This window comes from Parasteatoda tepidariorum, unplaced genomic scaffold, assembly GCF_982258835.1.
Source record: "Parasteatoda tepidariorum strain Cologne lab strain unplaced genomic scaffold, Ptep-v5.0 scaffold_40, whole genome shotgun sequence".
Lineage (NCBI taxonomy): Eukaryota > Metazoa > Arthropoda > Arachnida > Araneae > Theridiidae > Parasteatoda > Parasteatoda tepidariorum.
This window is the reverse complement of record NW_028257399.1, coordinates 19,521-39,040: the sequence shown is the minus strand read 5'-3', so window position 1 is coordinate 39,040 and position 19,520 is coordinate 19,521.

Below are 19,520 nucleotides of genomic sequence, written 5' to 3'. Positions count from 1 at the left end.
TCTTTCAATGGTTAACTAGCGCAAGGCGCAATATCAGACCTTAATATTGACCCATAATATTTAAATTGGACCAGGTATTATATTACAGGGTAATAGTGTACCCTACCACAGGAAATAATTATAGGTCAATTAGGGGGTACACTATGTATATTTTAAATAGTGCATTAAAACAAGGAAATACGAAGACACTTTTCTATGTTAACTAACGGCACGGTATCGGACCTTAATATTGACCTATAATTTTTAAATTGTACCACGTATTATATTACAAGGTAATAGTGTACCTTACCACAGGAAATAATTATAGGGCAATTAGGTGGTACACAGCGTGACCCTAAAATTTACTATGTATGCCTATGCGAAATAGAGTGTTCTGAGAAGCTTAAAATGAGGAAATAAGCGTTCTAAAATGCTTTAAAAATTCAAAGACATTTTTCTATGTTAACTAACGGCACGGTATCGGACCTTAATATTGACCTATAATTTTTAAATTGGACCAAGTATTATATTAGAGGGTAATAGTGTACCCTACCACAGGAAATAATTATAGGTCATTTAGGGGGTACGCAGCGTGACCCTAAATTTTACTATGTATGCCTATGCGAAATAGAGTGTTCTGAGAAGCTTAAAATGAAGAAATAAGCGTTCTAAAATGCTTTAAAAATTCAAAGACATCTTTCAATGGTTAACTAACGCAAGGCGCAATATCAGACCTTAATATTGACCCATAATATTTAAATTGGACCAGGTATTATATTACAGGGTAATAGTGTACCCTACCACAGGAAATAATTATAGGTCAATTAGGGGGTACACTATGTATATTTTAAATAGTGCATTAAAACAAGGAAATACGAAGACACTTTTCTATGTTAACTAACGGCACGGTATCGGACCTTAATATTGACCTATAATTTTTAAATTGGACCACGTAATATATTACAGGGTTATAGTGTACCCTACCACAGGAAATAATTATAGGTCATTTAGGGGGTATACAGCGTGACCCTAAATTTTACTATGTATGCCTATGCGAAATAGAGTGCTCTGAGAAGCTTAAAATGAAGAAATAAGCGTTCTAAAATGCTTTAAAAATTCAAAGACATCTTTCAATGGTTAACTAACGCAAGGCGCAATATCAGACCTTAATATTGACCCATAATATTTAAATTGGACCAGGTATTATATTACAGGGTAATAGTGTACCCCACCAAAGGAAATAATTATAGGTCAATTAGGGGGTACACAGCTTGACCCTAAAGTTTACTATGTATGCCTATGCGAAATAAAGTGTTCTGAGAAGCTTAAAATGAGGAAATAAGCGTTCTAAAATGCTTTAAAAATTCAAAGACATTTTTCTATGTTAACTAACGGCACGGTATCGGACCTTAATATTGACCTATAATTTTTAAATTGGACCACGTATTATATTACAGGGTAATAGTGTACCCTACCACAGGATATAATTATAGGTCATTTAGGGGGTACACAGCGTGACCCTAAATTTTACTATGTATGCCTATGCGAAATAGAGTGTTCTGAGATGCTTAAAATGAAGAAATAAGCGTTCTAAAATGCTTTAAAAATTCAAAGACATCTTTCAATGGTTAACTAACGCAAGGAGCAATATCAGACCTTAATATTGACCCAAAATATTTAAATTGGAATAGGTATTATATTACAGGGTAATAGTGTACCCTACCACAGGAAATAATTAAAGGTCAATTAGGGGGTACACTATGTATATTTTAAATAGTGCATTAAAACAAGGAAATACGAAGACACTTTTCTATGTTAACTAACGTCACGGTATCGTAACTTAATATTGACCTATAATTTTTAAATTGGACCACGTATTATATTACAGGGTTATAGTGTACCCTACCACAGGAAATAATTATAGGTCAATTAGGGGGTACACAGAGAGACCCTAAAGTTTACTATGTATGTATATGCGAAATAAAGTGTTCTGAGAAGCTTAAAATGAGGAAATAAGCGTTCTAAAATGCTTTAAAAATTCAAAGACATTTTTCAATGTTAACTAACGGCACGGTATCGGACCTTAATATTGACCTATAATTTTTAAATTGGACCACGTATTATATTACAGGGTAATAGTGTACCCTACCACAGGAAATAATTATAGGTCATTTAGGGGGTACACAGCGTGACCCTAAATTTTACTATGTATGCTTATGCGAAATAGAGTGTTCTGAGAAGCTTAAAATAAAGAAATAAGCGTTCTAAAATGCTTTAAAAATTCAAAGACATCTTTCAATGGTTAACTAGCGCAAGGCGCAATATCAGACCTTAATATTGAAGCATAATATTTAAATTGGACCAGGTATTATATTACAGGGTAATAGTGTACCCTACCACAGGAAATAATTATAGGTCTATTAGGGGGTACACTATGTATATTTTAAATAGTGCATTAAAACAAGGAAATACGAAGACACTTTTCTATGTTAACTAACTGCACGGTATCGGACCTTAAAATTGACCTATAATTTTTAAATTGTACCACGTATTATATTACAGGGTAATAGTGTACCTTACCACAGGAAATAATTATAGGTCAATTAGGTGGTACACAGCGTGACCCTAAAATTTACTATGTATGCCTATGCGAAATAGAGTGTTCTGAGAAGCTTAAAATGAAGAAATAAGCGTTCTAAAATGCTTTAAAAATTCAAAGACATCTTTCAATGGTTAACTAACGCAAGGCGCAATATCAGACCTTAATATTGACCCATAATATTTAAATTGGACCAGGTATTATATTACAGGGTAATAGTGTACCCTACCACAGGAAATAATTATAGGTCAATTAGGGGGTACACTATGTATATTTTAAATAGTGCATTAAAACAAGGAAATACGAAGACACTTTTCTATGTTAACTAACGGCACGGTATCGGACCTTAATATTGACCTATAATTTTTAAATTGGACCACGTATTATATTACAGGGTTATAGTGTACCCATCACAGGAAATAATTATAGGTCAATTAGGGGGTACACAGAGAGACCCTAAAGTTTACTATGTATGCCTATGCGAAATAAAGTGTTCTGAGAAGCTTAAAATGAGGAAATAAGCGTTCTAAAATGCTTTAAAAATTCAAAGACATTTTTCAATGTTAACTAACGGCACGGTATCGGTCCTTAATATTGACCTATAATTTTTAAATTGGACCACGTATTATATTACAGGGTAATAGTGTACCCTACCACAGGAAATAATTATAGGTCATTTAGGGGGTACACAGCGTGACCCTAAATTTTACTATGTATGCTTATGCGAAATAGAGTGTTCTGAGAAGCTTAAAATGAAGAAATAAGCGTTCTAAAATGCTTTAAAAATTCAAAGACATCTTTCAATGTTTAACTAGCGCAAGGCGCAATATCAGACCTTAATATTGACCCATAATATTTAAATTGGACCAGGTATTATATTACAGGGTAATAGTGTACCCTACCACAGGAAATAATTATAGGTCAATTAGGGGGTACACTATGTATATTTTAAATAGTGCATTAAAACAAGGAAATACGAAGACACTTTTCTATGTTAACTAACGGCACGGTATCGGACCTTAATATTGACCTATAATTTTTAAATTGGACCACGTATTATATTACAGGGTAATAGTGTACCCTACCACAGGAAATAATTATAGGTCATTTAGGGGGTACACAGCGTGACCCTAAATTTTACTATGTATGCTTATGCGAAATAGAGTGTTCTGAGAAGCTTAAAATAAAGAAATAAGCGTTCTAAAATGCTTTAAAAATTCAAAGACATCTTTCAATGGTTAACTAGCGCAAGGCGCAATATCAGACCTTAATATTGACCCATAATATTTAAATTGGACCAGGTATTATATTACAGGGTAATAGTGTACCCTACCACAGGAAATAATTATAGGTCAATTAGGGGGTACACTATGTATATTTTAAATAGTGCATTAAAACAAGGAAATACGAAGACACTTTTCTATGTTAACTAACTGCACGGTATCGGACCTTAAAATTGACCTATAATTTTTAAATTGTACCACGTATTATATTACAGGGTAATAGTGTACCTTACCACAGGAAATAATTATAGGTCAATTAGGTGGTACACAGCGTGACCCTAAAATTTACTATGTATGCCTATGCGAAATAGAGTGTTCTGAGAAGCTTAAAATGAAGAAATAAGCGTTCTAAAATGCTTTAAAAATTCAAAGACATCTTTCAATGGTTAACTAACGCAAGGCGCAATATCAGACCTTAATATTGACCCATAATATTTAAATTGGACCAGGTATTATATTACAGGGTAATAGTGTACCCTACCACAGGAAATAATTATAGGTCAATTAGGGGGTACACTATGTATATTTTAAATAGTGCATTAAAACAAGGAAATACGAAGACACTTTTCTATGTTAACTAACGGCACGGTATCGGACCTTAATATTGACCTATAATTTTTAAATTGGACCACGTATTATATTACAGGGTTATAGTGGAAGGAAATAATTATAGAATCCATCACAGGAAATAATTATAGGTCAATTAGGGGGTACACAGAGAGACCCTAAAGTTTACTATGTATGCCTATGCGAAATAAAGTGTTCTGAGAAGCTTAAAATGAGGAAATAAGCGTTCTAAAATGCTTTAAAAATTCAAAGACATTTTTCAATGTTAACTAACGGCACGGTATCGGTCCTTAATATTGACCTATAATTTTTAAATTGGACCACGTATTATATTACAGGGTAATAGTGTACCCTACCACAGGAAATAATTATAGGTCATTTAGGGGGTACACAGCGTGACCCTAAATTTTACTATGTATGCTTATGCGAAATAGAGTGTTCTGAGAAGCTTAAAATGAAGAAATAAGCGTTCTAAAATGCTTTAAAAATTCAAAGACATCTTTCAATGTTTAACTAGCGCAAGGCGCAATATCAGACCTTAATATTGACCCATAATATTTAAATTGGACCAGGTATTATATTACAGGGTAATAGTGTACCCTACCACAGGAAATAATTATAGGTCAATTAGGGGGTACACTATGTATATTTTAAATAGTGCAACAAAACAAGGAAATACGAAGACACTTTTCTATGTTAACTAACGGCACGGTATCGGACCTTAATATTGACCTATAATTTTTAAATTGTACCACGTATTATATTACAAGGTAATAGTGTACCTTAAAACAGGAAATAATTATAGGTTAATTAGGTGGTACACAGCGTGACCCTAAAATTTACTATGTATGCCTATGCGAAATAGAGTGTTCTGAGAAGCTTAAAATGAGGAAATAAGCGTTCTAAAATGCTTTAAAAATTCAAAGACATTTTTCTATGTTAACTAACGGCACGGTATCGGACCTTAATATTGACCTATAATTTTTAAATTGGACCACGTATTATATTAGAGGGTAATAGTGTACCCTACCACAGGAAATAATTATAGGTCATTTAGGGGGTACACAGCGTGACCCTAAATTTTACTATGTATGCCTATGCGAAATAGAGTGTTCTGAGAAGCTTAAAATGAAGAAATAAGCGTTCTAAAATGCTTTAAAAATTCAAAGACATCTTTCAATGGTTAACTAACGCAAGGCGCAATATCAAACCTTAATATTGACCCATAATATTTAAATTGAACCAGGTATTGTATTACAGGGTAATAGTGAACCCTACCACAGGAAATAATTATAGGTCAATTAGGGGGTACACTATGTATATTTTAAATAGTGCATTAAAACAAGGAAATACGAAGACATTTTTCAATGTTAACTAACGGCACGGTATCGGAACTTAATATTGACCTATAATTTTTAAATTGGACCACGTATTATATTACAGGGTAATAGAGTGCCCTACCACAGGAAATAATTATAGGTCATTTAGGGGGTACACAGCGTGACCCTAAATTTTACTATGTATGCCTATGCGAAATAGAGTGCTCTGAGAAGCTTAAAATGAAGAAATAAGCGTTCTAAAATGCTTTAAAAATTCAAAGACATTTTTCTATGTTAACTAACGGCACGGTATCGGACCTTATTATTGACCTATAATTTTTAAATTGAACCAGGTATTATATTACAGGGTAATAGTGTACCCAAACCAAAGGAAATAATTATAGGTCAATTAGGGGGTACACAGCGTGACCCTAAAGTTTACTATGTATGCCTATGCGAAATAAATTGTTCTGAGAAGCTTAAAATGAGGAAATAAGCGTTCTAAAATGCTTTAAAAATTCAAAGACATTTTTCTATGTTAACTAACGGCACGGTATCGGACCTTAATATTGACCTATAATTTTTAAATTGGACCACGTATTATATTACAGGGTAATAGTGTACCCTACCACAGGATATAATTATAGGTCATTTAGGGGGTACACAGCGTGACCCTAAATTTTACTATGTATGCCTATGCGAAATAGAGTGTTCTGAGATGCTTAAAATGAAGAAATAAGCGTTCTAAAATGCTTTAAAAATTCAAAGACATCTTTCAATGGTTAACTAACGCAAGGCGCAATATCTGACCTTAATATTGACCCATAATATTTAAATTGGAATAGGTATTATATTACAGGGTAATAATGTACCCTACCACAGGAAATAATTATAGGTCAATTAGGGGGTACACTATGTATATTTTAAATAGTGCATTAAAACAAGGAAATACGAAGACACTTTTCTATGTTAACTAACGGCACGGTATCGGACCTTAATATTGACCTATAATTTTTAAATTGTACCACGTATTATATTACAGGGTAATAGTGTACCTTACCACAGGAAATATTTATAGGTCAATTAGGTGGTACACAGCGTGACCCTAAAATTTACTATGTATGCCTATGCGAAATAGAGTGTTCTGAGAAGCTTAAAATGAAGAAATAAGCGTTCTAAAATGCTTTAAAAATTCAAAGACATCTTTCAATGGTTAACTAACGCAAGGCGCAATATCAGACCTTAATATTGACCCACAATATTTAAATTGGACCAGGTATTATATTACAGGGTAATAGTGTACCCTACCACAGGAAATAATTATAGGTCAATTAGGGGGTACACTATGTATATTTTAAATAGTGCATTAAAACAAGGAAATACAAAGACACTTTTCTATGTTAACTAACGGCACGGTATCGGACCTTAATATTGACCTATGATTTTTAAATTGGACCACGTATTATATTACAGGGTTATAGTGTACCCTACCACAGGAAATAATTATAGGTCAATTAGGGGGTACGCAGAGTGACCCTAAAGTTTTCTATGTATGCCTATGCGAAATGAAGTGTTCTGAGAAGCTTAAAATGAGGAAATAAGCGTTCTAAAATGCTTTAAAAATTCAAAGACATTTTTCTATGCTAACTAACGGCACGGTATCGGACCTTAATATTGACCTATAATTTTTAAATTGGACCACCTATTATATTACAGGGTAATAGTGTACCCTACCACAGGAAATAATTATAGGTCAATTAGGGGGTACACAGCGTGACCCTAAAGTTTACTATGTATGCCTATGCGAAATAAAGTGTTCTGAGAAGCTTAAAATGAGGAAATAAGCGTTCTAAAATGCTTTAAAAATTCAAAGACATTTTTCTATGTTAACTAACGGCACGGTATCGGACCTTAATATTGACCTATAATTTTTAAATTGGACCACGCATTATATTACAGGGTAATAGTGTACCCTACCACAGGATATAATTATAGGTCATTTAGGGGGTACACAGCGTGACCCTAAATTTTACTATGTATGCCTATGCGAAATAGAGTGTTCTGAGATGCTTAAAATGAAGAAATAAGCGTTCTAAAATGCTTTAAAAATTCAAAGACATCTTTCAATGGTTAACTAACGCAAGGCGCAATATCAGACCTTAATATTGACCCATAATATTTAAATTGGAATAGGTATTGTATTATAGGGTAATAGTGTACCCTACCACAGGAAATAATTATAGGTCAATTAGGGGGTACACTATGTATATTTTAAATAGTGCATTAAAACAAGGAAATACGAAGACACTTTTCTATGTTAACTAACGTCACGGTATCGGAACTTAATATTGACCTATAATTTTTAAATTGGACCACGTATTATATTACAGGGTTATAGTGTACCCTACCACAGGAAATAATTATAGGTCAATTAGGGGGTACACTGAGAGACCCTAAAGTTTACTATGTATGTATATGCGAAATAAAGTGTTCTGAGAAGCTTAAAATGAGGAAATAAGCGTTCTAAAATGCTTTAAAAATTCAAAGACATTTTTCAATGTTAACTAACGGCACGGTATCGGACCTTAATATTGACCTATAATTTTTAAATTGGACCACGTATTATATTACAGGGTAATAGTGTACCCTACCACAGGAAATAATTATAGGTCATTTAGGGGGTACACAGCGTGACCCTAAATTTTACTATGTATGCTTATGCGAAATAGAGTGTTCTGAGAAGCTTAAAATAAAGAAATAAGCGTTCTAAAATGCTTTAAAAATTCAAAGACATCTTTCAATGGTTAACTAGCGCAAGGCGCAATATCAGACCTTAATATTGACTCATAATATTTAAATTGGACCAGGTATTATATTACAGGGTAATAGTGTACCCTACCACAGGAAATAATTATAGGTCAATTAGGGGGTACACTATGTATATTTTAAATAGTGCATTAAAACAAGGAAATACGAAGACACTTTTCTATGTTAACTAACTGCACGGTATCGGACCTTAAAATTGACCTATAATTTTTAAATTGTACCACGTATTATATTACAGGGTAATAGTGTACCTTACCACAGGAAATAATTATAGGTCAATTAGGTGGTACACAGCGTGACCCTAAAATTTACTATGTATGCCTATGCGAAATAGAGTGTTCTGAGAAGCTTAAAATGAAGAAATAAGCGTTCTAAAATGCTTTAAAAATTCAAAGACATCTTTCAATGGTTAACTAACGCAAGGCGCAATATCAGACCTTAATATTGACCCATAATATTTAAATTGGACCAGGTATTATATTACAGGGTAATAGTGTACCCTACCACAGGAAATAATTATAGGTCAATTAGGGGGTACACTATGTATATTTTAAATAGTGCATTAAAACAAGGAAATACGAAGACACGTTTCTATGTTAACTAACGGCACGGTATCGGACCTTAATATTGACCTATAATTTTTAAATTGGACCACGTATTATATTACAGGGTTATAGTGTACCCATCACAGGAAATAATTATAGGTCAATTAGGGGGTACACAGAGAGACCCTAAAGTTTACTATGTATGCCTAGGCGAAATAAAGTGTTCTGAGAAGCTTAAAATGAGGAAATAAGCGTTCTAAAATGCTTTAAAAATTCAAAGACATTTTTCAATGTTAACTAACGGCACGGTATCGGTCCTTAATATTGACCTATAATTTTTAAATAGGACCACGTATTATATTACAGGGTAATAGTGTGCCCTACCACAGGAAATAATTATAGGTCATTTAGGGGGTACACAGCGTGACCCAAAATTTTACTATGTATGCTTATGCGAAATAGAGTGTTCTGAGAAGCTTAAAATGAAGAAATAAGCGTTCTAAAATGCTTTAAAAATTCAAAGTCATCTTTCAATGGTTAACTAGCGCAAGGCGCAATATCAGACCTTAATATTGACCCATAATATTTAAATTGGACCAGGTATTATATTACAGGGTAATAGTGTACCCTACCACAGGAAATAATTATAGGTCAATTAGGGGGTACACTATGTATATTTTAAATAGTGCATTAAAACAAGGAAATACGAAGACACTTTTCTATGTTAACTAACGGCACGGTATCGGACCTTAATATTGACCTATAATTTTTAAATTGTACCACGTATTATATTACAAGGTAATAGTGTACCTTACCACAGGAAATAATTATAGGTCAATTAGGTGGTACATAGCGTGACCCTAAAATTTACTATGTATGCCTATGCGAAATAGAGTGTTCTGAGAAGCTTAAAATGAGGAAATAAGCGTTCTAAAATGCTTTAAAAATTCAAAGACATTTTTCTATGTTAACTAACGGCACGGTATCGGACCTTAATATTGACCTATAATTTTTAAATTGGACCACGTATTATATTACAGGGTTATAGTGTACCCATCACAGGAAATAATTATAGGTCAATTAGGGGGTACACAGAGAGACCCTAAAGTTTACTATGTATGCCTATGCGAAATAAAGTGTTCTGAGAAGCTTAAAATGAGGAAATAAGCGTTCTAAAATGCTTTAAAAATTCAAAGACATTTTTCAATGTTAACTAACGGCACGGTATCGGTCCTTAATATTGACCTATAATTTTTAAATTGGACCACGTATTATATTACAGGGTAATAGTGTACCCTACCACAGGAAATAATTATAGGTCATTTAGGGGGTACACAGCGTGACCCTAAATTTTACTATGTATGCATATGCGAAATAGAGTGTTCTGAGAAGCTTAAAATAAAGAAATAAGCGTTCTAAAATGCTTTAAAAATTCAAAGACATCTTTCAATGGTTAACTAGCGCAAGGCGCAATATCAGACCTTAATATTGACCCATAATATTTAAATTGGACCAGGTATTATATTACAGGGTAATAGTGTACCCTACCACAGGAAATAATTATAGGTCAATTAGGGGGTACACTATGTATATTTTAAATAGTGCATTAAAACAAGGAAATACGAAGACACTTTTCTATGTTAACTAACTGCACGGTATCGGACCTTAAAATTGACCTATAATTTTTAAATTGTACCACGTATTATATTATAGGGTAATAGTGTACCTTACCACAGGAAATAATTATAGGTCAATTAGGTGGTACACAGCGTGACCCTAAAATTTACTATTAATGCCTATGCGAAATAGAGTGTTCTGAGAAGCTTAAAATGAGGAAATAAGCGTTCTAAAATGCTTTAAAAATTCAAAGACATTTTTCTATGTTAACTAACGGCACGGTATCGGACCTTAATATTGACCTATAATTTTTAAATTGGACCACGTATTATATTAGAGGGTAATAGTGTACCCTACCACAGGAAATAATTATAGGTCATTTAGGGGGTACACAGCGTGACCCTAAATTTTACTATGTATGCCTATGCGAAATAGAGTGTTCTGAGAAGCTTAAAATGAAGAAATAAGCGTTCTAAAATGCTTTAAAAATTCAAAGACATCTTTCAATGGTTAACTAACGCAAGGCGCAATATCAAACCTTAATATTGACCCATAATATTTAAATTGAACCAGGTATTGTATTACAGGGTAATAGTGTACCCTACCACAGGAAATAATTATAGGTCAATTAGGGGGTACACTATGTATATTTTAAATAGTGCATTAAAACAAGGAAATACGAAGACATTTTTCAATGTTAACTAACGGCACGGTATCGGAACTTAATATTGACCTATAATTTTTAAATTGGACCACGTATTATATTACAGGGTAATAGTGTGCCCTACCACAGGAAATAATTATAGGTCATTTAGGGGGTACACAGCGTGACCCTAAATTTTACTATGTATGCCTATGCGAAATAGAGTGCTCTGAGAAGCTTAAAATGAAGAAATAAGCGTTCTAAAATGCTTTAAAAATTCAAAGATATTTTTCTATGTTAACTAACGGCACGGTATCGGACCTTATTATTGACCTATAATTTTTAAATTGGACCAGGTATTATATTACAGGGTAATAGTGTACCCCACCAAAGGAAATAATTATAGGTCAATTAGGGGGTACACAGCGTGACCCTAAAGTTTACTATGTATGCCTATGCGAAATAAAGTGTTCTGAGAAGCTTAAAATGAGGAAATAAGCGTTCTAAAATGCTTTAAAAATTCAAAGACATTTTTCTATGTTAACTAACGGCGCGGTATCGGACCTTAATATTGACCTATAATTTTTAAATTGGACCACGTATTATATTACAGGGTAATAGTGTACCCTACCACAGGATATAATTATAGGTCATTTAGGGGGTACACAGCGTGACCCTAAATTTTACTATGTATGCCTATGCGAAATAGAGTGTTCTGAGATGCTTAAAATGAAGAAATAAGCGTTCTAAAATGCTTTAAAAATTCAAAGACATCTTTCAATGGTTAACTAACGCAAGGCGCAATATCAGACCTTAATATTGACCCATAATATTTAAATTGGACCAGGTATTATATTACAGGGTAATAGTGTACCCTACCACAGGAAATAATTATAGGTCAATTAGGGGGTACACTATGTATATTTTAAATAGTGCATTAAAACAAGGAAATACGAAGACACTTTTCTATGTTAACTAACTGCACGGTATCGGACCTTAAAATTGACCTATAATTTTTAAATTGTACCACGTATTATATTACAGGGTAATAGTGTACCTTACCACAGGAAATAATTATAGGTCAATTAGGTGGTACACAGCGTGACCCTAAAATTTACTATGTATGCCTATGCGAAATAGAGTGTTCTGAGAAGCTTAAAATGAAGAAATAAGCGTTCTAAAATGCTTTAAAAATTCAAAGACATCTTTCAATGGTTAACTAACGCAAGGCGCAATATCAGACCTTAATATTGACCCATAATATTTAAATTGGACCAGGTATTATATTACAGGGTAATAGTGTACCCTACCACAGGAAATAATTATAGGTCAATTAGGGGGTACACTATGTATATTTTAAATAGTGCATTAAAACAAGGAAATACGAAGACACTTTTCTATGTTAACTAACGGCACGGTATCGGACCTTAATATTGACCTATAATTTTTAAATTGGACCACGTATTATATTACAGGGTTATAGTGTACCCATCACAGGAAATAATTATAGGTCAATTAGGGGGTACACAGAGAGACCCTAAAGTTTACTATGTATGCCTATGCGAAATAAAGTGTTCTGAGAAGCTTAAAATGAGGAAATAAGCGTTCTAAAATGCTTTAAAAATTCAAAGACATTTTTCAATGTTAACTAACGGCACGGTATCGGTCCTTAATATTGACCTATAATTTTTAAATTGGACCACGTATTATATTACAGGGTAATAGTGTACCCTACCACAGGAAATAATTATAGGTCATTTAGGGGGTACACAGCGTGACCCTAAATTTTACTATGTATGCTTATGCGAAATAGAGTGTTCTGAGAAGCTTAAAATGAAGAAATAAGCGTTCTAAAATGCTTTAAAAATTCAAAGACATCTTTCAATGTTTAACTAGCGCAAGGCGCAATATCAGACCTTAATATTGACCCATAATATTTAAATTGGACCAGGTATTATATTACAGGGTAATAGTGTACCCTACCACAGGAAATAATTATAGGTCAATTAGGGGGTACACTATGTATATTTTAAATAGTGCATTAAAACAAGGAAATACGAAGACACTTTTCTATGTTAACTAACGGCACGGTATCGGACCTTAATATTGACCTATAATTTTTAAATTGTACCACGTATTATATTACAAGGTAATAGTGTACCTTAAAACAGGAAATAATTATAGGTTAATTAGGTGGTACACAGCGTGACCCTAAAATTTACTATGTATGCCTATGCGAAATAGAGTGTTCTGAGAAGCTTAAAATGAGGAAATAAGCGTTCTAAAATGCTTTAAAAATTCAAAGACATTTTTCTATGTTAACTAACGGCACGGTATCGGACCTTAATATTGACCTATAATTTTTAAATTGGACCACGTATTATATTAGAGGGTAATAGTGTACCCTACCACAGGAAATAATTATAGGTCATTTAGGGGGTACACAGCGTGACCCTAAATTTTACTATGTATGCCTATGCGAAATAGAGTGTTCTGAGAAGCTTAAAATGAAGAAATAAGCGTTCTAAAATGCTTTAAAAATTCAAAGACATCTTTCAATGGTTAACTAACGCAAGGCGCAATATCAAACCTTAATATTGACCCATAATATTTAAATTGAACCAGGTATTGTATTACAGGGTAATAGTGAACCCTACCACAGGAAATAATTATAGGTCAATTAGGGGGTACACTATGTATATTTTAAATAGTGCATTAAAACAAGGAAATACGAAGACATTTTTCAATGTTAACTAACGGCACGGTATCGGAACTTAATATTGACCTATAATTTTTAAATTGGACCACGTATTATATTACAGGGTAATAGAGTGCCCTACCACAGGAAATAATTATAGGTCATTTAGGGGGTACACAGCGTGACCCTAAATTTTACTATGTATGCCTATGCGAAATAGAGTGCTCTGAGAAGCTTAAAATGAAGAAATAAGCGTTCTAAAATGCTTTAAAAATTCAAAGACATTTTTCTATGTTAACTAACGGCACGGTATCGGACCTTATTATTGACCTATAATTTTTAAATTGAACCAGGTATTATATTACAGGGTAATAGTGTACCCAAACCAAAGGAAATAATTATAGGTCAATTAGGGGGTACACAGCGTGACCCTAAAGTTTACTATGTATGCCTATGCGAAATAAATTGTTCTGAGAAGCTTAAAATGAGGAAATAAGCGTTCTAAAATGCTTTAAAAATTCAAAGACATTTTTCTATGTTAACTAACGGCACGGTATCGGACCTTAATATTGACCTATAATTTTTAAATTGGACCACGTATTATATTACAGGGTAATAGTGTACCCTACCACAGGATATAATTATAGGTCATTTAGGGGGTACACAGCGTGACCCTAAATTTTACTATGTATGCCTATGCGAAATAGAGTGTTCTGAGATGCTTAAAATGAAGAAATAAGCGTTCTAAAATGCTTTAAAAATTCAAAGACATCTTTCAATGGTTAACTAACGCAAGGCGCAATATCTGACCTTAATATTGACCCATAATATTTAAATTGGAATAGGTATTATATTACAGGGTAATAATGTACCCTACCACAGGAAATAATTATAGGTCAATTAGGGGGTACACTATGTATATTTTAAATAGTGCATTAAAACAAGGAAATACGAAGACACTTTTCTATGTTAACTAACGGCACGGTATCGGACCTTAATATTGACCTATAATTTTTAAATTGTACCACGTATTATATTACAGGGTAATAGTGTACCTTACCACAGGAAATATTTATAGGTCAATTAGGTGGTACACAGCGTGACCCTAAAATTTACTATGTATGCCTATGCGAAATAGAGTGTTCTGAGAAGCTTAAAATGAAGAAATAAGCGTTCTAAAATGCTTTAAAAATTCAAAGACATCTTTCAATGGTTAACTAACGCAAGGCGCAATATCAGACCTTAATATTGACCCACAATATTTAAATTGGACCAGGTATTATATTACAGGGTAATAGTGTACCCTACCACAGGAAATAATTATAGGTCAATTAGGGGGTACACTATGTATATTTTAAATAGTGCATTAAAACAAGGAAATACAAAGACACTTTTCTATGTTAACTAACGGCACGGTATCGGACCTTAATATTGACCTATGATTTTTAAATTGGACCACGTATTATATTACAGGGTTATAGTGTACCCTACCACAGGAAATAATTATAGGTCAATTAGGGGGTACGCAGAGTGACCCTAAAGTTTTCTATGTATGCCTATGCGAAATGAAGTGTTCTGAGAAGCTTAAAATGAGGAAATAAGCGTTCTAAAATGCTTTAAAAATTCAAAGACATTTTTCTATGCTAACTAACGGCACGGTATCGGACCTTAATATTGACCTATAATTTTTAAATTGGACCACCTATTATATTACAGGGTAATAGTGTACCCTACCACAGGAAATAATTATAGGTCAATTAGGGGGTACACAGCGTGACCCTAAAGTTTACTATGTATGCCTATGCGAAATAAAGTGTTCTGAGAAGCTTAAAATGAGGAAATAAGCGTTCTAAAATGCTTTAAAAATTCAAAGACATTTTTCTATGTTAACTAACGGCACGGTATCGGACCTTAATATTGACCTATAATTTTTAAATTGGACCACGCATTATATTACAGGGTAATAGTGTACCCTACCACAGGATATAATTATAGGTCATTTAGGGGGTACACAGCGTGACCCTAAATTTTACTATGTATGCCTATGCGAAATAGAGTGTTCTGAGATGCTTAAAATGAAGAAATAAGCGTTCTAAAATGCTTTAAAAATTCAAAGACATCTTTCAATGGTTAACTAACGCAAGGCGCAATATCAGACCTTAATATTGACCCATAATATTTAAATTGGAATAGGTATTGTATTATAGGGTAATAGTGTACCCTACCACAGGAAATAATTATAGGTCAATTAGGGGGTACACTATGTATATTTTAAATAGTGCATTAAAACAAGGAAATACGAAGACACTTTTCTATGTTAACTAACGTCACGGTATCGGAACTTAATATTGACCTATAATTTTTAAATTGGACCACGTATTATATTACAGGGTTATAGTGTACCCTACCACAGGAAATAATTATAGGTCAATTAGGGGGTACACAGAGAGACCCTAAAGTTTACTATGTATGTATATGCGAAATAAAGTGTTCTGAGAAGCTTAAAATGAGGAAATAAGCGTTCTAAAATGCTTTAAAAATTCAAAGACATTTTTCAATGTTAACTAACGGCACGGTATCGGACCTTAATATTGACCTATAATTTTTAAATTGGACCACGTATTATATTACAGGGTAATAGTGTACCCTACCACAGGAAATAATTATAGGTCATTTAGGGGGTACACAGCGTGACCCTAAATTTTACTATGTATGCTTATGCGAAATAGAGTGTTCTGAGAAGCTTAAAATAAAGAAATAAGCGTTCTAAAATGCTTTAAAAATTCAAAGACATCTTTCAATGGTTAACTAGCGCAAGGCGCAATATCAGACCTTAATATTGACTCATAATATTTAAATTGGACCAGGTATTATATTACAGGGTAATAGTGTACCCTACCACAGGAAATAATTATAGGTCAATTAGGGGGTACACTATGTATATTTTAAATAGTGCATTAAAACAAGGAAATACGAAGACACTTTTCTATGTTAACTAACTGCACGGTATCGGACCTTAAAATTGACCTATAATTTTTAAATTGTACCACGTATGTACACAGGGTAACGTATGTATTACAGGGTAATAGTGTACCTTACCACAGGAAATAATTATAGGTCAATTAGGTGGTACACAGCGTGACCCTAAAATTTACTATGTATGCCTATGCGAAATAGAGTGTTCTGAGAAGCTTAAAATGAAGAAATAAGCGTTCTAAAATGCTTTAAAAATTCAAAGACATCTTTCAATGGTTAACTAACGCAAGGCGCAATATCAGATCTTAATATTGATCCATAATATTTAAATTGGACCAGGTATTATATTACAGGGTAATAGTGTACCCTACCACAGGAAATAATTATAGGTCAATTAGGGGGTACACTATGTATATTTTAAATAGTGCATTAAAACAAGGAAATACGAAGACACGTTTCTATGTTAACTAACGGCACGGTATCGGACCTTAATATTGACCTATAATTTTTAAATTGGACCACGTATTATATTACAGGGTTATAGTGTACCCATCACAGGAAATAATTATAGGTCAATTAGGGGGTACACAGAGAGACCCTAAAGTTTACTATGTATGCCTAGGCGAAATAAAGTGTTCTGAGAAGCTTAAAATGAGGAAATAAGCGTTCTAAAATGCTTTAAAAATTCAAAGACATTTTTCAATGTTAACTAACGGCACGGTATCGGTCCTTAATATTGACCTATAATTTTTAAATAGGACCACGTATTATATTACAGGGTAATAGTGTGCCCTACCACAGGAAATAATTATAGGTCATTTAGGGGGTACACAGCGTGACCCAAAATTTTACTATGTATGCTTATGCGAAATAGAGTGTTCTGAGAAGCTTAAAATGAAGAAATAAGCGTTCTAAAATGCTTTAAAAATTCAAAGTCATCTTTCAATGGTTAACTAGCGCAAGGCGCAATATCAGACCTTAATATTGACCCATAATATTTAAATTGGACCAGGTATTATATTACAGGGTAATAGTGTACCCTACCACAGGAAATAATTATAGGTCAATTAGGGGGTACACTATGTATATTTTAAATAGTGCATTAAAACAAGGAAATACGAAGACACTTTTCTATGTTAACTAACGGCACGGTATCGGACCTTAATATTGACCTATAATTTTTAAATTGTACCACGTATTATATTACAAGGTAATAGTGTACCTTACCACAGGAAATAATTATAGGTCAATTAGGTGGTACATAGCGTGACCCTAAAATTTACTATGTATGCCTATGCGAAATAGAGTGTTCTGAGAAGCTTAAAATGAGGAAATAAGCGTTCTAAAATGCTTTAAAAATTCAAAGACATTTTTCTATGTTAACTAACGGCACGGTATCGGACCTTAATATTGACCTATAATTTTTAAATTGGACCACGTATTATATTACAGGGTTATAGTGTACCCATCACAGGAAATAATTATAGGTCAATTAGGGGGTACACAGAGAGACCCTAAAGTTTACTATGTATGCCTATGCGAAATAAAGTGTTCTGAGAAGCTTAAAATGAGGAAATAAGCGTTCTAAAATGCTTTAAAAATTCAAAGACATTTTTCAATGTTAACTAACGGCACGGTATCGGTCCTTAATATTGACCTATAATTTTTAAATTGGACCACGTATTATATTACAGGGTAATAGTGTACCCTACCACAGGAAATAATTATAGGTCATTTAGGGGGTACACAGCGTGACCCTAAATTTTACTATGTATGCATATGCGAAATAGAGTGTTCTGAGAAGCTTAAAATAAAGAAATAAGCGTTCTAAAATGCTTTAAAAATTCAAAGACATCTTTCAATGGTTAACTAGCGCAAGGCGCAATATCAGACCTTAATATTGACCCATAATATTTAAATTGGACCAGGTATTATATTACAGGGTAATAGTGTACCCTACCACAGGAAATAATTATAGGTCAATTAGGGGGTACACTATGTATATTTTAAATAGTGCATTAAAACAAGGAAATACGAAGACACTTTTCTATGTTAACTAACTGCACAGTATCGGACCTTAAAATTGACCTATAATTTTTAAATTGTACCACGTATTATATTATAGGGTAATAGTGTACCTTACCACAGGAAATAATTATAGGTCAATTAGGTGGTACACAGCGTGACCCTAAAATTTACTATTAATGCCTATGCGAAATAGAGTGTTCTGAGAAGCTTAAAATGAGGAAATAAGCGTTCTAAAATGCTTTAAAAATTCAAAGACATTTTTCTATGTTAACTAACGGCACGGTATCGGACCTTAATATTGACCTATAATTTTTAAATTGGACCACGTATTATATTAGAGGGTAATAGTGTACCCTACCACAGGAAATAATTATAGGTCATTTAGGGGGTACACAGCGTGACCCTAAATTTTACTATGTATGCCTATGCGAAATAGAGTG